Source organism: Lepisma saccharinum, chromosome 23 (assembly GCF_977018435.1).
Source record: "Lepisma saccharinum chromosome 23, izLepSacc3.1, whole genome shotgun sequence".
Taxonomy (NCBI): domain Eukaryota; kingdom Metazoa; phylum Arthropoda; class Insecta; order Zygentoma; family Lepismatidae; genus Lepisma; species Lepisma saccharinum.
The window spans coordinates 53623153-53645745 of NC_139251.1; the positions used below are offsets into that span (position 1 = coordinate 53623153).

Below are 22593 nucleotides of genomic sequence, written 5' to 3' on the forward strand. Positions count from 1 at the left end.
ATGACTGGGGTAATTTCTGGTTACTAATTTCTAAGTTTACAACAACGTCACTATAACGTTTTGCTTCGAAAGTCGGTCTAAATGACAGTTTGTTCGTATTTTAGAATGATAGTTGGCACAAGCTTTTCAGAAATTATCTCAACACCTTCAACATTATAGCTTTTGAACTTTAAAATTCTTATTTTGGAAAAAAGAAAATTCTCTCCACATGTAAGGAATGTATCAAGTTTCAATGCTATGCCAAGCAAGCTTCATGGACGTCAGCACGATTTTTTTCCGGGGATGTGTAAGCAAGGTAATTTTTCCAGGGGGGAGGGGAAGGAGGCATATTTTATATTTTTATACTATTCATTTTGCCCCATAGTAGTGACGCTTCATCAAAAAAACACTGCTTCAGTCTGAAATTATCATGTTCCTTCAACGCCTGTATAATAATTAACATAAATTACTGTGATTGAAATGAATTTATGTGTGAAATATATATAGATTTAGGTGGATAGTTTACCCCACCCCAACCCTTGACCCCCTTCCGGACGTCTATGGCAAGCGAATGGACTGGAGACACATGCAAATTGGTACAGCTAAAAATCTTGCCTACCCAAAGTGAAATTGCAACTTTAGAAAAATAGCAAATACTCACCCTTTGGTGAACGGCGTCAAAAACATTTCCGCACGGACACACTGCAATTTTCGAACAGCACTATAGTTTCGTATCCACGTAAATGTTCACGTAATATCTCTCGTAGTCGGATTCCAGCGAGCGCGTACTCGAAGCCAACCGCTTCTTCCTGCCGAACCAAAGCGACTGCATCGAGGAGGCGCTCGTTCCTGCGCAGCATCCCACCCGCCCCCCTCCTTCCCCTTACACCGCCGTTAGGAGACGATCACGTGTATCTCCAGAAACTACATCTGTCACTGAGGTCACAGTCTGCATCCCCCGGGGGGACAATGCGGGTCACGTGCAAAAAAATTCGTCATTATGTCTTGTTTATAACGTCACTACGTAGCTATTTTTGTAAACCAAAGGGAGAAGAATGTCGTTTTCCCCTTTATTATGCACGGCATCTGCTTCTTCAGTATCTATACTCGTTATTTTCTTTTATATAAGCTGCTAAGCTGGATGCGTCGTTTAATTACGGTTCTGATCAACAGGTGTTTATCACTGAATTAATTAAGTGATGCAGTCGTGTTTTGGAGCAAGGAGAGTACCAGCGGCGGCGAATAGGGGGCAGGGGTGCAGTTGCCCCCCACTTTTTGCCGCTTTGGCCCCCGCACTATGCTGAACTTTATCTAACAAGGGAAAGTAAACTGCCCTTGCGCCCCCTCCCCACGTTTTGGCACCTTGCCGTCCCCAATTCTGGAACCCAATCGCCGAGAGCACTATTTAAAAGTCGAGACGAACCGCCTCGGTGAGTGGTCAATGAAGGTTGCAGGTTCGAATCGTGGTTTCTTTCTTAGTGATCATCAACTTATTATCCATAGGGCCTCTCCGTCGTCGCCTTGTAATCAAGGAGTCCTTGGTTCGATACCCGGTGGATGCACATAGTGGTTCGGATCCCACTTTAAACTGTAGGTCCAGTGCCGATTAGACTTACTGTGCATAAAGAAGTGGACTTAATACACCAACTCAATCAATCAATCAATGAAATCAACTTATTATCCTAACAGTGGACCAGAAATGTTTTTGGTTTTATGGGTAGAGAGTTCAACCTTCATATATATAAATATATATATATATATATATATATATATATATATATATATATATATATATATATATATATATATACACACACACACACACACACAGTGCTCGAAAAATCTTCATCAGAGCTAGGCGCCAGCTCTGAAATTCAGGCGCCAGGAAACCACCTGCTGGCAATTGTGCATCTGTAAGAAGTTGAGCCTCACCGTATTCAAAACATTGCTCAATCATTTGAGAAAGCAGAAAATTTTGGGTTGGGAGACAAAAGCGAAAGGAATAGTTATCGATTCTATGAAATGTTCACAACGCTGATAAAAAAATCATAACACCATTAAGCCTTGTTTCCATGATATGCTGACCAAGGCAGAAATTTATTTTATTTTAAAACATAAACTAAACGTAACGTTTCAACCTTCTAGCAAGGTCTTTTGTACACCCAACGGCGAAAGAAACACTAGGCGAATTGTCCACCACCATTTTCATTCGGTCTGAATTACACGATATGATGACAATGAATTGAAATAATAACTTCAATAAGCAAAGAACAATGCGTGTTTCGAACCAACACAGGATGTCGAATAAAAAAGTAATGAAAATAGCGGTGGACATTTTGCTTACCATTATCTTTGCCGTTGACTGTACTTGGTGCAGAGTCTGAAGAAGACCTTGGTAGAAGGTTGAAACGTTACGTTTAGTTTATGTTTTAAAATAAAATAAATTTCTGCCTTGGTCAGCATATTGAGTTTTTCAAAAAAACTATTTCAAAAAAAAATATTCGAACTTAGAATCTTCAAAAGTTCGTACATGCAAACTTAAAAGAACGGCAACATTACAGCAAAAGATCACAGTCGCCAGGCTGAAATTTTTAGTGGCCATGGCGACCTGACGACTGGGATTTTTCGAGCCCTGTATATATATGTGTATATGTGTGTATATATATATATATATATATATATATATATATATATATATATATATATATATATATATATATAGTGAAAAAGGAGAGAGGAAAGACTCACCAGGACAAAGAAAAAATTCAAATTTTCGTGATGGTATGTCACATCTTCAGGAGTAGAGAGACATTGTAGAATTAAGTGACTAGAGGGAAGAGTAAGCATGATCTGCAGTGTTGCCAGGTCCCGAAGGAAAAAAAGTGTTGACAGTACCACAAAAAAAATATATATAGATCGTTCTTTCGCCTGGCTTGTCGAAAACCATATCTATATATATATATATATATATATATATATATATATATATATATATATATATATATATATATATATTGTGGTACTGTCAACAAACCACAAAAAACCACAAAAAAATATATATATAGATGGTTCTTTCGCCTGGCTTGTCGAAAACCATATATATATATATACTGTCAACACTTTTTTTCCTTCGGGACCTGGCAAGACTGCAGGTCATGCTTACTCTTCCCTCTAGTCACTTAATTCTACAATGTCTCTCTACTCCTGAAGATGTGACATACCATCACGAAAATTTGAATTTTTTCTTTGTCCGGTGAGTGTTTCCTCTCTCCTCTTTCACTTTTTATTTAGCCCTTGTGGCCCTCCTTCCTTTTATCCTATATATATATATATATATATATATATATATATATATATATATACAGGGTGTCATTTTAATGGCGCCCACGGACCACGGAAACGTATAGAGGACATCAAAATAAACAACTTTTCTCAGTAACATTTTTCTCGTTGGTGCGTCATTTCGGCGCTACAGTCGTTCAAAAAAGCCCGTTTTGCCGCCTGAATGCTGGCAACCACACACAACATTTGATTGCATTTGTGACGTCATATCCCGTCGTGAAGCGATGCGTTCCAGGGTTGCCAGGAACACACATACTCTGTGAAAAATGACATAGCTACAATCAGCCACATTATGTACCGTAACACAAAACGAGAAAACACGTTCTGTAACCTAACAGGAAGTAAACAAACGATACGAAAAATGGTAGAAAGAAAATAAAATTCAAGTGGAAGTGGTAATATCGAATTTTGTCTCAGCTTACATGTCAAATATTTGCAAATCTAGTTACCAAGTTGGCATCTACAATTTAGTCTATCCACTTCGTCCTTCTGATACTAATTGTCTGTGACACACTGAACAGATGACAAAACAGAAATGAAAGAACTCAAAATTCCAAACGTAAGCAACAGATAATATAATGTATATTCAGAGCATTATGAGCCAAGTGGCAAAAATGATTGAAAATACAGGGATATAAGTATACTACAAGCTCTAAGACGACTATGTGTTTATCTATGCACCGGATACACATGTAATAGTTTGCATCTGTGAACAGGGCAGTATATTCGGTACTGATTCATCATTAGATTGTTACTGTGGTTGTACATGTTTTAGTCGTAATGATTGTTACTGTGGTTGTACGTGTTTTAGTCGTAATGTAACAACATGAACCTCGGATACTTCCGTTAGCAGCACAAAAGTACCGCATGGCATCTGGACACAAACCTGTAGATACCAACCTTGCAACGAGATTTGCAAATATTTGACATGTAGTTGGGCGTAAACAGCCACGTGTAAGCTGTAAGTCCAATAAAATTTATAGTTCTTGATATTTTAGATGTAGGCTGAGACAAAATTCGACATTGACATTTCATTTTGAATAAGATTTTTACCATTTCTCATATCGTTGGTTCACTTCCCTCTTCCCCTGAGATGACTGCTGATCTTCTGGCTGGTAGGCTATGATGTTCGGTCTGCTGGACGCGTTTCTCGCTTCGTTTTACAGCTAATAATGTGGTTGGTAGTTTGTCATTTTTCACAACATTTGTGTGTTCCTTGCAACCCTGCCGTGCGCTGTTTCGCCGGAGGATATGACGTCACAGGTACGATCAAATGTTGTGTTGGGTTGCCAGCATCCAGGCGGCAAAACGGTCTTTTTTGAACGGCTGTAGAGTCGAATCGACGCACCAACGAGAAAAATGTTATTGGGAAAAGTTGTTTGTTTTGATATCCTCTATACGAATCTGTGGTCCGTGGGCGCCATTAAAATGTATATATATATATATATATATATACTTCCACTTGCCGAGGTGGTGGGAGATCCACCAACCAGTTACGGGGTGACGTGTGGACCGCACAGACCCAGGCATTGCTGTAGGTTTTCTATGAGTGAGTTACGCTAGTCATTCGTAGCTCCCCAATTTCCTCACGATGGTGGATGACCAGCGGTTCCATGCAAAGGCCGAAATCTCAGAATTTCCCTAAGGAGACTCAAACCAACGCTCAATATATATTTGTGTGTGTGTGTAGGGGATTAAGCGAAACGAGACTCCACGGTTTGTACTACCTTATAAAGTCTTTCAAGAATAGATATCAAGTCGGGTAATTATTAACATAAGGTAGCATAATAGGTTTCCGGCCGTTTTGATTCTTTTAGATAGGGAGATAATGTAGAAGAATTGTAAATAATAAATTTAACAATTGTTTCCAACAGAAAGTGTTCAACTGGAAAAGAGTATATAGATCTTGCTCAAGATAGGGAAATATGGAAGGCCTGTGTTGCTGCAGCCATGAACCTTCGGGTTTAAGAAGGCTAGAGAGTTAGTTAGTTAGTTAGAAAGTGTTCAACAGTCCTTGCGTTTTTCTATATTTTTAATTAATATAACATATGATATTAATGAAAGAGTCAACGTAGTTTTTAATACAATATTCCTCGAACGTATATTTCTTGGTTACCAATAAACATTAGAAACACATCTTCCGCTTCTGCGCTACTTGAAAGGGGCGAAAGAGCTTTCTTTAATGTTTTTTTTTTCCCTACATGATACTACCATGCTAAAGGTCCCGGGTTCGATCCCCGGCCGGTTCAAATCCGGGAACTTTTCTAACGATGGAAGCGGCCCCGGCGCCCACCCAGCGTCGAATAACATGGGTACCTGGGGGAAACCCTGGGGGGTAAAGGCGGTCAGGGGCGTGATGCTGATCACATCACCCCCACTCACGACCGAATCAAGAAAGTGTGGGGCGTTACCCCCACACCCCCTATACGCCTTCATGGCGTGGTGCTATGCACAGGGGAGCACTTTAACTGGAGCAAACTAACCAAAACACGAATTTATAAGTAATAAAGAATATAATCATTCATTACTTGACAACACGGTGTCTGAGGGACAGAAATATAATCTTTGGTTGTAAGAAAGCAAATCATGGATGACTCGTAATGGCAAATAGTCATTTAGCAGATCTTCATTTGAATGCAGGTGTCATTATGTAAATCAGAAGTAATGACTGGGATATGTCACAAGAAAGGATGAGAGCCTGATGGTTAAAAACCACTTAAAAATTGGAGGAAGAGAATGTGACGATAAGAAAATGGGCAAAGGGGAAGTAGGTGACAAAAGATGCGGAGGGACAGACAAGACCTAATGAGATGGCGGAGAACCGGAAGTCCTTAATGGGCAATGAAAGATGAAAGTAGAACACGTGGCTATCTTATTAATAGGGACACAAATTTATGGTAAATAAAAACTGAGGAGAGCGGTAAATAAAATGTTAGATCAGCGGTATATACCAGCGGTGCAGAAAAAAATGGCACACACTTTTTCATTATGAGAGGAAACAACATACAAAAGAGCTATAAATTGATAAACTACTTCATTTTTATATACTGTACACATACACAAGTACTTAGCTGTCCAACCAAAAAGAAAACATCAACCCAAAATCACTTCATTTCTAAATTGTATATCTCAAGTGATTTATTCATTGTACCTAGGTGTATTTAAAGGATATCCTTGCTGTCCAACAAATAAAATAATCACTACTATACATACACAAACACATGTGGAAAATCACATGATGATAAACAAAATTCATACATGACTGAACACAAATGACACCATTGTTTCCCTTGATGTGCGGGAACAGACTAATCTTATTGCTGCTACAGTTAGCAAGTTCAATGAAACTGGAAGTTGAGTAGATATTCGGGGGAAGGAAGGAATGCAGCTTGACAGGGAGCGAAGTTTTCGAACTAAGATTATGTGCATGGGAAATCCCAATTTGCAGCGTCTTCCTGATGTGATCGAAGAAAAAAACGTTCTTCAGCTGGAAGTGGTAGGAAACTTTAGGCTAACGTTTCGTTACAAATCGACAGTTTGCGCGCACAACCTCGATTGCCGGTTTTTTCGTGTTTTCCACTTAATTTGATGATATTTCACGGTTATTTCGCGAAAAAGCGTTCATTTCGTGGAAAAGCACACATTTCGCATTACTTCGCGAATAAAACTCATCCATGGTGGTGTAGTTACGTGCAGAATGCTCAAAATTGCATCTTTTTTTTTTTCACATTTCGCGATTTCGCGCATCGCGAAAATTCAATGTCCCTACTTATTAAGTAATCAATGCTTTATTTTCTCATCTTCTCATACACGATTAGGACGAATGATGAAATGGATGAAATTTGCATTCTAATGCGGGACTCTTACTATTATTTCACAGAGGTCGGCGCTTTTTCAAAACTCGATTAATCACAATTAGAAAAATCCCAAATTTTTTGTTTTGTGTAAACTGAATAGGAATGTGTAAATCAAAGATAATGAGAATTCTCATTTGCACTTTAAGTTTTCATGTGAATAAATACGCGGAAATATACAGTAAAACCTCGTTATTCCGGACTAACTGGGGGATAAGTTGACCGGTTTAACGAAAGTCCGGATTAACTGAAATAACCTAAAAGAACAGTAGGAAGTGCATTAAAACTCCGTTTATAGCAACAAAACACGTGTATTATGGCGTATTTAGAGAGCATAGGTCTAAATACACTATATAGTACAGTATAAAGTCTGCGGGAAACAGAATGTCATCAGTGGTTTGCTGGCTTTTCTTTGGGAAGTTCTCTTGTTCACATCTAGCCACATTTAAAACCTTGCATTCTGCTTTTTTTTCATTTTGCATTTTGCCTGTCCCGATTAAGCGAAGTCCGGCTTATCGGGGTCCGCATTAACGAGGTTTTACTGTAATATTTAATTAAATTAAAGTCCGGGCTCTGTGGTCTGTGCCCGTCTCGTCTTTTTCGATTTCGCTTTATGAAACGGCGAAAAAGGGTAAAACACGGACTCTATTAATACCTTAGTTTGATCGAAATGAAAACAACCCAATCGGAACGTGTTTCCGTTTCGTAGGAAATATTCTTGACAGGATTTTTAAACAATAAAGTTTCTTAACGTTACTGTGTGAAATAGACCAGTTTCTCATAAAACACGCTTACCAAATAAGCTTAATTTTTTTAAAGACTGATTTCATGTTTTCTGGTGTACCCTACAACTCACGAATGCATTACGTTTCAAAAATGGCATGAGATTTTCAAGTGAAGGTTCTGCCATTCTGATTAATTTTTAAGAATTGCCAGCGCACATTGACGTCTAAGTTGTCGTTAAATAGGCTTGTAACAGTTTACCGTATATTGCTTGACTGTGTCTGAACATGCGATTCACTTAAAGGAATCTGACTAAGCACTGACTAAGGATTTACGAACTAGAAAGTGGGGCATTGTGCATGGCAAAGATATCCGTTTTGATTTCAGATTACATTAGATCGTTAACTGACGGCCCTGTAAGCCAGGCTTACACTATTATAGTTCCAGTAAAGTGGCAAAATGCTTAAACATTTTGTGGCAACTCGGGTCGATGGACCAAATGCCAAAGTGCATCATCAAATAATATGCCGAAAAGTGAAGCTCGATATGGACAGACATACTAACTTGCCCTATACGTAGCTATATTGAATTTTGGCGTTACCTTTGCAAAAGCGAATCAACTTTAATTTTGATTCTTGGCAAAGACCAAAAACCACACTTTAATGCATTAATCGATACGTTTCTGGCCAGTGGCGACGATTGGGTTCTAAAACCGGGGGTTAAAGACAGTAAGTATATTTCCCTCTGTAGATAAGGTTTAGCATAGTGCGGGGACAAAAGTGGGGGGGGGACTGTCCCTTCCTCGGCAGCCCTAATCGCCGCCACTGTTTCTGGTGCATCAAATAGATTTCATGCATTTAGTTTCCTGTGTGTATTATCCTGATAAGTTTCAAACATCTATGTTCTTGAAATATTTCATTTCCGCTTCACGAAAGAGTTAATTTCTGCTCTAGTACTGAGAATGAGCTCAATAGACATGTACTGGGTGGGCGAAAAGTCCCTTTACATTTTAATAGCATAGTACAGTTACACATGTAGATATACATTGTTATGAATACAAAATAGTATATATTTTTATAAATTTCAACATTTATTTTGAATAAACAATGTCTGGTTAACATTAACATTTATTGTGAATAACATATTAACATTGCTACAAAGGTTCAAGGTTCATTGATCAACAACGTCAGTGTGCATTCCTCCATGTTCGATGCAAAGGTTGATGCGTCGCCTTGTTCTTGTGTACATCCGCTGCAGCATATCAGGGGTGATCCTTTTAAATGCCATGCGAACTCAGTCTTTCAGTTGATCGTCGTTCACCATAGTGCATTGTCCGGTGTGGTGAGGTCTGGGCTTCGTGGAGGCCATGGCAACGGTGCTGGAAGGTCTCGTGATCCACGTCCAATCCAGCGGTTTGAAAACAGTTTCTTTAGCCGTTTGCGGACACTCACAGCAAAATGTGGTGGAGCGCCGTCTTGTTGAAGTGTAACGATGTCAGCTATTCCTCTTGCCGTCAATTCTGGAAGTAACCACGTGTTAATCATGTGGAGATAGCTGTGCTGGTTAACAGGACCATCAAATAAATATGGTCCAGCAAATCATGGCATGCGGTGGATTGCACTCGATTTCCTCATAAAAGTGCGGATTGTCTTTTGCCCCCAAAAAAGACGTTACGATTTCGTGAGCTACGATAAATCGCACACTCGTCAGAGAACATAACGTTTTTTTGATCATTTGCATGCAGGAAGCATGCGAGCAGCATTTCACATGCATGCACACGTTGCTCCAAGTCACGATCACTCAACTCATTCACTGAGGATGGCCGAAAACATGAAACGTTCAAGTCTTTTCGCATGTGGTCTCGCATAGTCGATCGCGGGATGCCTAATTCTGCAGACCGCTTACGGGTTGACTTCATCGGCGATCGTTCAATTCATTCCGCCACAGCAGCACAAGTTTCGGTGCGAGTCGTAGGCAATAGTAAAAAATATACTGTTTTTGTATTCATAACAATGTTTACCTACATGTAATTAACATGTAAAGTGACTTTTCGCCCATTCACGAACAGACACGAGTATTCTCCACTGCTACTGGTACACATGAAATCATTGCTGTGGGATTTCCTCGTGTCACCAGGCTGCAAAAAACTTCTGCATAAACATTTGATACTTCAACAATTTTCGGAAGAGAGAATTCATTTCATCTTGAATAAATTCCATCCACTGAATACGTCCGGCGTTATTTCTGAACTTATTAGACTTTCAAAACACCTTTGTGCTTATTGGTGCATCACCTCAAGCGATCATTCGCGGCGTACTGGTCGAAATCGAATTACCGTCAAATCATATTTCACCGCAACTGGGGACTTTTGCCGGCTGTCATCTTTCATTCTTAAATCGGAACATTTACCCGTTGTAATTATGTTTAAAAAAATGTTATTTTGTAAATATACAGTATTTTCTTAAGTATATTCAATTCATAGCTTTATTGGGACACCCTTTATTTTGTAACAATAATGAATAAATAAAATAAATGTGGATAAAAATAGAAATCATACTACATAAACATAAGTTCCATTTCTAAATAGGCATTTTACACAAAATTTGACTCATGCATAGATTAGAAGAAAGGGTTGGTCACATAATTTTTATTGCTTATTAAATTCATGATTCTAGAATTCCTCTGTTTTGTAAAATAATTGATTCATTAATATTTACTGTTTTCCTGAATTTAATGAGGTTGTTATTTTCTATTTCCTCTTGTAGTTTATTCTACAAGTGCAAAACTTGGTATCTTGTTCCTCTTTTTGCCTTGGAGGTACGAACTGAAACGACATGCAGTGAGTTATGTTTCCTTGTGTGATACTTGTGTGCAGGGTAGAGTTAATGAGAAAGTCAACTGGGCTCAAACAGGGAAAGTTGCGGATACGCCACTGTGTTTAAACATATCTTCCCTTTGTGACAGTTACCCTGTCTTTACACGAACACGAACCTAAACGACCCACGTAATGGAAAATGAGACTGCAAATGTGCCATCTTCTTTTGAAGGCACGAGAACATTCTACTCTTCTAGGCCAACGACATGTCAATATTTTCCCACATCCGTGTTTGTGCCCACGATGCAGGTTCCCTGGAGGTAGATGAGGAACTCCCTCATTAATAACGCTGGGCCCGAGTCCACGTATCGTAATTACTACGCCCTACGTGGAGCGGCGTAAACATTCTCTCCACAGGATTAGTTGGATATTAAAGAAGAAAATTTCAAGTCCGGAAAATTGAAATGGAAGCGAGCTTGGGTGATTGGTAATCGGAAACTGCTAGACTTTGAAAAGAATTCTCAGTAGATGTATCAAGTGAGGAGGTGTGTACATTGACGATATTGGAGAAGAGAGAATGGCATAAGGTGTGTCCAGTTGGTTCCTTACAGGCAACAAACATGTGTGTAATATGAGTACTTATTAAAATTTAATTAAAGCGGCCCCCTGAACATTGCGACATGCAGTTGAGGTAGGACCCCACACATTCAACATCACCATTTGTGGAGGTGATGTGTTCAGCACCAAGCTTTGGGAGCCTTTGCCTTCAGGGTTGCCCTCAGGGACCCTTTTATTAGGCTGCGTGAACCCCAGGGACACTTCATGCAGGGACATTGCTGGCAATTTATGTACACACATACAATCAGAAATACAAGGCGCTCAGTTGTCATGACGCCTGAAAATTTTCACCTGCCGCATGAATTAAAAATTTTCCTAAATTTTTTTTTAACATTTTTAATTTGAGCTTTTAGTAGTTTGAGTATGGAAATTCTCATTACTTTTTCCTTAAATAACGAGTACAGTAAGTGTTTTTTTTTTGTTTGTGCGTTTTCTGTATCATGTGTATTAGAATGATTAACCCTTAACTTCCCACGTGCGGTCTCACAGACCGCTAGCGTTTACTGTTAGGGTGGGATAGGAGATTGCAGCGCTGTCTAGTTGTCCCTTCCCGAAACCTGCATTGGTTTACGTCGTCAGTACCCACTTGAACGTGACCTTGAGCGATATTTATAGCTTTTTTCGTTCTTAGCGGTCTCCGAGACCGGACCTGGGCCTGTGTGTTATGGATTCATTACTCGGCCAATCGTCTATTGTGTGTGTGTTACAGACCCTGATTTTGAGGATACTGTTTTAAAATGATTTGAGGATCCTTTAGGAAGTTATGTGGGATCATACCCCACCCCTACGCATAAACAACAGAATAATAATAAACGCTAGCGGTCTGTGAGACCGCACGTGGGGAGTTAAGGGTTAACTTGCCATTATATTTTTTTTGCCCTGTTGCCATCCGATTTTTAAAATCTGTAGCGATGTGGTAGAATATATTGCATAGTTCTTAACGCTATTACCAGTAGAGCCTTCTGTGTATGTAGTACTGTAGGAAGAATTAATTACTTTAAATTCAATCTTGTATTCATTGTATTAATCACATGTGTTAAAGTCATATATCAAAATGAATGGCTTTATCTTAGTTGAATTCATGGCTTTCGTTGACCGTGTTTGAAAAATACATTAAGGGGCCAGTGCCTGAATTATTTTTAGTTTTATTTACCCCTGCATCTAATTCTTTAGTGATGCCTCTCTAAAATTAACACTAATCTTTTGCTCTAACAAATATGTATATGAACATGTACAGTGTCTCTCAAAAGTTTTAGGACAACGACATTTTAAACTAGGCAACCCAATTTACACAAGGTGTTGGTGAGTTGCGTGTAGAGTTAGGCTCAATTTCAGGGTTGCCACATGCACAATAAATATTTATAAAATACGCGAAAGAAATAAAAACAAGTATTAGTGTATAAAAAGTATTAAAAATATCAATATTATATCGCAAGTGACAAAATTCTTTCTGAAAGAAAAATAATAGGTTTTCTAGCATTTCATCGCTGATGAGTCTACAGAAAGGAGAAGAGATGAGAGAAAACGAGAGGTGACAAATGACAGGAGAAAGAGAAAGCGAGAGGAGAAGAGGAAAAGTAGAGGAGAGAAGAAAGAGAGGATAGACGAGGAGAGGAGATGTAGTGAGGAGAATGGAAAAATATTCTAGGAGAGATGAGGAAAATGGAGCAAAGGAGAGAAAAGAGAAGGAAAACGAGATGAGAGAAGAGTGGAGAGTAGAGTAAAGGAGAGAAAAGAGAAGAACGAAAAGAAGAGGAGAAAAGTGCGTGGAGTCTGAAATCTAAGACAGGAAAGGAGATACGAGGAGTGGAGATGAGTGGGATGGAGATAAGATGCGAGAAAAGTGGGGAAGGCGATATGAGATAAAGCAGAGCAGAAGGAGGGGAGAGAAGAAGGAGAAGGAGAAGAGAAGAACAGAAGGGACTGAAGAGAAGAGGTAGTTGCATAAAATATCGTCATTTTAAATGTATTGGAGAATGTATTAAATCGGTGCGAAATGCCTTTTGGCTTAGTTCAGAGCAAGGTAAAATCTTCCATGTAAGATCTTTGATTTTACCTGCGATTATACCACTAAAAACAAGAATGTAATTTTCATATTTATAAGAATTATCCAATTTTTGTCCAATTCTCGGTTCGTTGAAATGGAGATTTTGTAATTTAATATTTCCCCTCCCCCCATCGTTAATTCCAAACTGAATCATTCCGTTTCACACGGGGTGAACAATGAACACAATGGGATAGGTCTAAAACGTACGAAAATTTTCTGCCACCGGAAGGGTTTGAACCTACGACCATCAGATTGACAGTCCTGAACGTTAAACACTACACTACAAGCTTTCGCTCCTGAAAGAAAGTAGAAGGAGCTGACCAATGTGAAATGTAGATGCAACTCTCCTCCTACATGTAATGTGCAAACAATACTTGTTTGTAACAAAGAAAACGAAGGTAGTACGACTCGGAGGAAACATTTAATGGAGAATTGCACATGATGAGAACTTTTCATTCCATATTTGCGGAGGTATCCTTGCATTGAAATCGAGTGGGAAAAGGGGTAAAATTAGTATGTCCTGAATTGCCACAAATATAAATAGTTATTTCATTAATATTTGTCAATGTCTTTGAAGCAGTACACAATTATCGTTAAAGTATTATAATTCACGATCTTATACATGAAAATATCCCTTTGAACGTGTGTCAATTCATTTATTTGTTTATTTTTTTATAAATTCCATTTGCAGAACAATGTAGCTACTATACACTGCTATTACAATTAATGTTACCATGCTCTTGTTTGTAATAAAAGGAGAATTAAAAAAGGAACACCTCCTAAGGAGGATCGAACCTGGGACCACAATCAATGCTTTCAACCACTACATCACGCCCTTACTTTCGATTGAAACAACAATTTTTAAGTATTCTGTCTCTCCAATATTGTAAATGAAGTTGGGTATACATGTGGTTGAACTTTTACTTTAATTTTGGATTGCTTTCTTGTAGTATAGCAGATATCTTCGAGAAATAATTTTCGAAGTGATAAAGAAAAACGAGAATATTGGTAGTTGTGAAAATGCGAGTTATTTCTTCTAACTTATTATTGTGATTAGACATTATTAATGAAAAATATCTAGAGGCTTGAACATTGCAGGACGATGTTCTTTTCCTGTGATACTGCAACAGACGATATGCTTGTTTACTGACGCAAGTCTGGTGTTCAGAACAGTCTTATGAAAATGTATTTGCTGTTGCGTAAGGTAACACGAAATAATTACACCGTTTGCGAACTACCAAATCTGCGCAACGTTAGACAGGCGGAAAATTTTATTCTTCACACTTGACAGTATTAGTCAAGAGAGACTCGTGGGACACTGTGTTAAGGTGCTGGAGTAAATCCTTCTTATTTTTCTTCCTCGAAGGACAAAAATTTTTATAGTAGAGAAACAGTAGTCCCGCTCTTTCTTATTTCTTTTAAATTCTTCCACATTCCTTTCATTGGGTTAAATATAAATAAAAGTATTGCTTGCATTTCTGTCATTGACGTAGACCACGCCAGTACGCAGGATTTCTTTGCGGGAGTGGCCAGACCCTAATATATATATGTGTGTGTGTGTGTATTTTATTTGTAATTTTATAACGGTTACATGGACATCTAGGAAATAGTTCCTTATAATAACCTCAGGTTGACCAAGTTGCCAATACAAACAAATGGAATACAGATTGTCTTCGAGCTTACATTGTTAAAAAGGAGCGGGTACGCGTATTACTATCCCAATATTTATTCAATAAGTTTTCTTGGTTGTCAGAAATTATCACTTAAACTATTGCATGTTGAGCTAGTGCCCACCTAGCCGCCTCTGATGAAATCTATCATTCTTCAGATTCTCTTTAAAATTCGACTCTGGTCACTCGTAACTTGCTGGGTGCATCGACAGACAATGTTTTGCGATAAGAAGCGGCCTTGAATAGCGTGAGTGAGTCACTTTGAACGCGAGCAAGCTACGCTACCAAGGTTGTCTGCCTTTGAAAACGAAGTCATTTTTTTTCACCGTTTCCGAACGCGATTGATATTGTAGAAATATATATTCTCACAAAAGAGCAAGAAAGAAAATTAGTGCAATGTTCTCCCGTCGTTTAAAACCAAATATTATCTATTAAACGAAAAGTTCACGATTGTCAATAAACCTATCTGAGCATAAGGTGGATGTAAATAATAAATTTAATACAAAGATTCTCCAAAATTTCTCTCCCACTGTCTACGTCACTAACGTCGGGCCAGTATCCAGGGGGGGCATGGGGGCCATGCCCCCCTCGAACCCTGAAATATTTAAATGTGAACCTACCAATAACTTCGAAAATAACATCGTCGATTTTAGAAAAGTGTAAACATTTCAATTTTGTTCTTACATAAAGGAATCTGTTTCTTGCGCAAAAGTCTTCAGGCTGCATATTGGATGGTTTTAGTTTTATGATGCAATGCTAGCAGACGTCCGATTCACCGATTTAGTCAGGACAGTGCGCTACTTTCAATCCCTGACCCGACTTTTTCGAACTGCAATCGTGATGCGAGAATGTCTCTTTGTTATTGTTGTGTTCTTAACTCACAATTAGACATGTTCTTTATTGTAATAACAATTCCTAGTACGCAACATTTAATTTATAAATATATTATTTTCTAAACATAGAATTATCATGACTTTTGTATCGCGCTCGCACTATTTGAACTATTTTGTAATATCTGTCTCTCTCTCTCTCTCATACACACACACACACACACACACACACACACACACACACACACACACACACACACACACACACCATCACACACACACACACACACACACACACACACCATCACACACACACACACACACACACACACACACACCATCACACACACACACACACACACACACACCATCATACACACACACACACGCACACACACACACACACACATATATATATTAGGGTCTGGCCACTCCCGCAAAGAAATCCTGCGTACTGGCGTGGTCTACGTCAATGACAGAAATGCAAGCAATACTTTTATTTATATTTAACCCAATGAAAGGAATGTGGAAGAATTTAAAAGAAATAAGAAAGAGCGGGACTACTGTTGCTCTACTATAAAAATTTTTGTCCTTCGAGGAAGAAAAATAAGAAGGATTTACTCCAGCACCTTAACACAGTGTCCCACGAGTCTCTCTTGACTAATACTGTCAAGTGTGAAGAATAAAATTTTCCGCCTGTCTAACGTTGCGCAGATTTGGTAGTTCGCAAACGGTGTAATTATTTCGTGTTACCTTACGCAACAGCAAATACATTTTCATAAGACTGTTCTGAACACCAGACTTGCGTCAGTAAACAAGCATATCGTCTGTTGCAGTATCACAGGAAAAGAACATCGTCCTGCAATGTTCAAGCCTCTAGATATTTTTCATTAATAATGTCTAATCACAATAATAAGTTAGAAGAAATAACTCGCATTTTCACAACTACCAATATTCTCGTTTTTCTTTATCACTTCGAAAATTATTTCTCGAAGATATCTGCTATACTACAAGAAAGCAATCCAAAATTAAAGTAAAAGTTCAACCACATGTATACCCAACTTCATTTACAATATTGGAGAGACAGAATACTTAAAAATTGTTGTTTCAATCGAAAGTAAGGGCGTGATGTAGTGGTTGAAAGCATTGATTGTGGTCCCAGGTTCGATCCTCCTTAGGAGGTGTTCCTTTTTTAATTCTCCTTTTATTACAAACAAGAGCATGGTAACATTAATTGTAATAGCAGTGTATAGTAGCTACATTGTTCTGCAAATGGAATTTATAAAAAAATAAACAAATAAATGAATTGACACACGTTCAAAGGGATATTTTCATGTATAAGATCGTGAATTATAATACTTTAACGATAATTGTGTACTGCTTCAAAGACATTGACAAATATTAATGAAATAACTATTTATATTTGTGGCAATTCAGGACATACTAATTTTACCCCTTTTCCCACTCGATTTCAATGCAAGGATACCTCCGCAAATATGGAATGAAAAGTTCTCATCATGTGCAATTCTCCATTAAATGTTTCCTCCGAGTCGTACTACCTTCGTTTTCTTTGTTACAAACAAGTATTGTTTGCACATTACATGTAGGAGGAGAGTTGCATCTACATTTCACATTGGTCAGCTCCTTCTACTTTCTTTCAGGAGCGAAAGCTTGTAGTGTAGTGTTTAACGTTCAGGACTGTCAATCTGATGGTCGTAGGTTCAAACCCTTCCGGTGGCAGAAAATTTTCGTACGTTTTAGACCTATCCCATTGTGTTCATTGTTCACCCCGTGTGAAACGGAATGATTCAGTTTGGAATTAACGATGGGGGGAGGGGAAATATTAAATTACAAAATCTCCATTTCAACGAACCGAGAATTGGACAAAAATTGGATAATTCTTATAAATATGAAAATTACATTCTTGTTTTTAGTGGTATAATCGCAGGTAAAATCAAAGATCTTACATGGAAGATTTTACCTTGCTCTGAACTAAGCCAAAAGGCATTTCGCACCGATTTAATACATTCTCCAATACATTTCAAAATGTTATTGAATGTTTCATGTCGATAATTTGACCAATGCATCAATTCTTGACGCTGAGACGATATTTTCTGCAACTACCTCTTCTCTTCAGTCCCTTCTGTTCTTCTCTTCTCCTTCTCCTTCTTCTCTCCCCTCCTTCTGCTCTGCTTTATCTCATATCGCCTTCCCCACTTTTCTCGCATCTTATCTCCATCCCACTCATCTCCACTCCTCGTATCTCCTTTCCTGTCTTAGATTTCAGACTCCACGCACTTTTCTCCTCTTCTTTTCGTTCTTCTCTTTTCTCTCCTTTACTCTACTCTCCACTCTTCTCTCATCTCGTTTTCCTTCTCTTTTCTCTCCTTTGCTCCATTTTCCTCATCTCTCCTAGAATATTTTTCCATTCTCCTCACTACATCTCCTCTCCTCGTCTATCCTCTCTTTCTTCTCTCCTCTACTTTTCCTCTTCTCCTCTCGCTTTCTCTTTCTCCTGTCATTTGTCACCTCTCGTTTTCTCTCATCTCTTCTCCTTTCTGTAGACTCATCAGCGATGAAATGCTAGAAAACCTATTATTTTTCTTTCAGAAAGAATTTTGTCACTTGCGATATAATATTGATATTTTTAATACTTTTTATACACTAATACTTGTTTTTATTTCTTTCGCGTATTTTATAAATATTTATTGTGCATGTGGCAACCCTGAAATTGAGCCTAACTCTACACGCAACTCACCAACACCTTGTGTAAATTGGGTTGCCTAGTTTAAAATGTCGTTGTCCTAAAACTTTTGAGAGACACTGTACAATCGCCAACCAATGTATAAACAAATAGCAACCCATAATTTTGTGCATTGCTGCTGAAACGCACAGCAAAAGTTACTGGTAATAAATTTCGTTACTTTTACTGGAAAAAGATACTGAGTTGCTGTTACTTCTTTCAAAAAGTAACTAGTTATGAAGTAAGGCGTGTAGTGTAATTGGGTGACCCTTCCGAAGACATCCACTTTCACGTAGTACGCCCTGGATTGCATTTTGCAGACTAACAATGCTCTGGCGTCTAGGCTTATGGCCAGTGCAATGGGCCTTGTGCTGTGTTCTGTGCATATGTGTTTGTGATTGTCCCTTCATCTATTTCATGTTATCACCATTCATTCTCATCTTCGCAATTAGCCAAGACTGGCAGAAAAGAGAAGTTATATAAATCAAATCAATCAATCAATCAATTAAAAAGTAACTATACTTTTATAATTACAGTAACTCATTTCAAAAAGTAACTAGTTTCAGTTGATAATTTCAAAACCTAACTAGTTACAGTAACTCCCTTCAAAAGTAATTACTTACAGTTACTCGTTTTCAAAAGTAACTACTTGCAGTTACTCATTTGTAATGGAAGTAGTTAAAATTAATTATTTAAAAAAGTAACCAATTAGTTATCATTGCAAAACTCTAGTTACAAGTACTGTTACTCGAGAAAGTAACTGTTACTTGCAGTTGGGTTGCAAGTTGCACTGGCTCCATTACATTTATTCATAACTGGTTATAGATCTTCATTCTTATGACCATTTTCTTTTGTAATGAAAGGTTGAATGACCACTGACACAGTATCTGTAATTCCATAACATCGAAGAAGAGACTTCCCAGAGTTGCACATTCAGCGGTGATGAGGAAATGTTCAGGCCATTTCGTCAAAGGTAATTCCAAGCGTATACGGTAATATTCCTTTGGATCCGAAGCAGAGTTCCTTCGACACAGTCCGCATACACAGAAGAGAATCCTGTCCTTTCAGACGCCTTGGAGTGGCTAATGAAGAGACGCATTCAAGAATTAGGAAGAATCCACAGACACTAATAGAGTTAAACAGCAAAGTGTTTGTGCGTTGTCTTCCATTAAAGTATTTGAAACAGTTTTCAAGTCGAGAAGATACGTAATAACCGTTCTTTTTTATCTACGAAGCGTTGAATGGAAAATCTTGTCTTCACTACATTATGAGAATGTGAAGGATGTGAATTTGAGACCTGATCAAAGAAGAGAAACGACCCAATGAAATTTTTTTAAAAATAATTATTTTCTAAATAATTTTCACTACTTTTGTATCATAAATACAATGAAGATATGGTTTTCCTCTTAAATAATGAAACAATTTAATATTGTACAAATTTCAATGACATCTCTTATTTTTTTTTCAGAAATCAAATTGAGTTATATGTACATTGTATTTCTCCTAAAATGTTATTTAAGGTAATTTTATGAATATAAATGAAATAATATTTTAAGGGTTCAGTCCGTCTAAAAAATGTTCTAATAAACATTCCATAACCTTACAATATATAAAATACTATTGTTTGGTTCGAGAATTATTAAGTCTTTTAACTCACAGTTATTCTCATAAAATGTTATAAATAGTGATTGATTGATTGATATGATTTATTATACTTCGCTTTTCTGCCACTTGTGGCTAATCGCGAAGATGAATGAGAATGAATGATGATATGATGAAATCGATGAAGGGTCATCCATAAAGAACACCCATACCCAGTCCGAGATTCGAACCCGAGACCTCTGGCGTCGTAGCGCGGTTATAAATAGTAAGTTTTGATACGAAAGTGTTACTTTTAATTTTTCAAAAATAGATTAATTGATTATTACACTATTTGGAGCATTTCTGAGAAAATGGTATAACAATTAATCCTACCAAGTCTCTTGCTTTTAGCAAAAAGTCAGTTTTTCGTCACTTTGCCGCCAGACTGTGATAAAGAGACACTTTTTTGGACTATCCTTCATTTGGAAACGCATTTTCTGGTACACCTTCCATTAAAAGTACATTAAAACTAAATGGTTTAAAGGCTTATAAATTAGGCTACAACTTTCATTCCAATTTCCTGTCACTTAATTTATGAAAAAGTTGCAAGGCAAAAACTTCAAAAGGTACTAGAAAAATTACACCTTTTGAAGTTTATTTTTTAAAAAATTAACGAAAAACCACTGACATTAGAGAAAAATCTATCAGAATCTTTTTTGTAACCCACCTAATAAGGATTAAGACTAAAAAATATTATCTGCCTATGACCATTTCTTACGGAGATATAGGTCAGAAACTGAGACTGTGCGTATCTGAAGTTTCAGAAAAAGGTCTGGGGGTCACCGGGGGGAGGGCAGGGACGTTTGGGATTTTGCACTGCTAGTAGTGTTCTAGCAACTGGCCAACAATTCAGCTTTTACAGAATTATTGGGCTATTGGGCGATAATCCCTCTATCTTATTCTGTGTAAGTATCACCAGTTTTGTTTGGGTCGCAAAACAATAGATTTTTGTCGCTGATTGACTCTGGATATTTCAAGAAGCTTCTGAAATCAGGAAGTAGTTTAAGCTTCCGGTGCAGATGCCTTGGGGATCCTAGACAACTCCATTGTCTGCACAACAAAGCCCTTTCACCAAGATGGCTTTGGCTCAGATTCAGATCGATATTATTATCTATTTGTGTCAAATGAGAAACTATTGTTGCCAAACTAATTTATAAAATATAAAGACAAAATGTTCTAATTGTTTATAACTTGATATCCTGCTCACGACTGTATCTTACTGACCAATATTACGATTTTGCTAAAATTTTCGGCATTTTAAAGATGTTACCGTTTAGATCAATCGTGAGTATAAGGGAGAATTCACACCGAAGAAACACGCGACATGCAACACGGAACACGTGTCGCTTGGAAGCTAACACTCAGTCATCAATGCAGCCTTTCGAACCAAAGAGACACGGCAAGATGCACATGTTGCGTGTCGCTTACGTGCCTCTCGGACTGTGCCGTTTTCTCAATACCGTGCATCGTGTTGCTTCAGTTTGTTGTTCGCGCATGCTCAGCGAATGCTTCATTCCAACGAGCTGTATTTAGACTCTAGAAGAGAGCCCAACCTGCATTATGTTTGATCCTCTAATTTGTTGATATAATAAAGTATTGATGTGTACAATGTTTTAACAATGTTTTAGGATTTAAACACAACGTTCATTTCGCTTTATCAAGTTTTTTGATGCAGTTATATATCGGCTGTAATTTGCCTTCAACATCGTGAAAAGAGGCAGTGTTTTGGCCATTTACCTGACTGCTTTTATTTGAAAAGGGTCAGCTTATTGAGGCACTTTAGTCGAAACTATATTAGTCAACATGGTAAAGTACTCTAGTGCATTGTCTCTCAACCACCGGACCGCGACCCGATACCGTGCCCTCGTATCAACTATACTGAGCTTTGAAATGATCTGCTGAAACTGGTTGACAACTATCATAATCCCAATATCATATTTGAGTTGTGAGTTTTCGTTTTTTAAGTCCATTTTATGCACAAATAGATCTGCCCCTTTATTGTACCCGGGATCACTTAATTACAAGGAGACGACGTTACCACTTTGTCTTCCATATTTTTATATTTGTCAACAATCCTATACACGTAATCAAACTATTATTACTCTTATGATTATGCTAGAATTTATTTATCGATATTTAATTTCATAGGTACACGTTAATTCATGCATAAAATCTTCAATACTATAAAGATTTACGAGGAAAATTCTTCGGCAAAGGGCATTGGCTTAAAAAGAATACCGTGACATGGTTTCACGAAGGTTGAGAACCATTTCTCTAGTGTTTAGGTATTCGCTTTATTCAGGCTGAAAAGTCTAGCGTATACAGTTTGAT

The 22593-nt window shown here is 37.9% G+C and overlaps 1 protein-coding gene across 3 annotated transcripts in view; it reads right to left on the reverse strand.

The window, feature by feature from the left end:
• Positions 1-22593, reverse strand: part of LOC145977783 (PDF receptor-like) — a 231132-nt gene that overhangs the window by 138964 nt on the left and 69575 nt on the right. Inside the window, exon 1 of one of the 3 annotated variants that reach the window (XM_083110059.1) lies at positions 641-785. The exons of the other annotated variants lie outside the window; for them this stretch is intronic. The gene's annotated coding sequence lies outside the window, so the exon portion shown is untranslated. Of the gene's footprint in view, positions 1-640; positions 786-22593 lie in introns of those variants that run through there. 3 annotated transcript variants of the gene reach the window in all.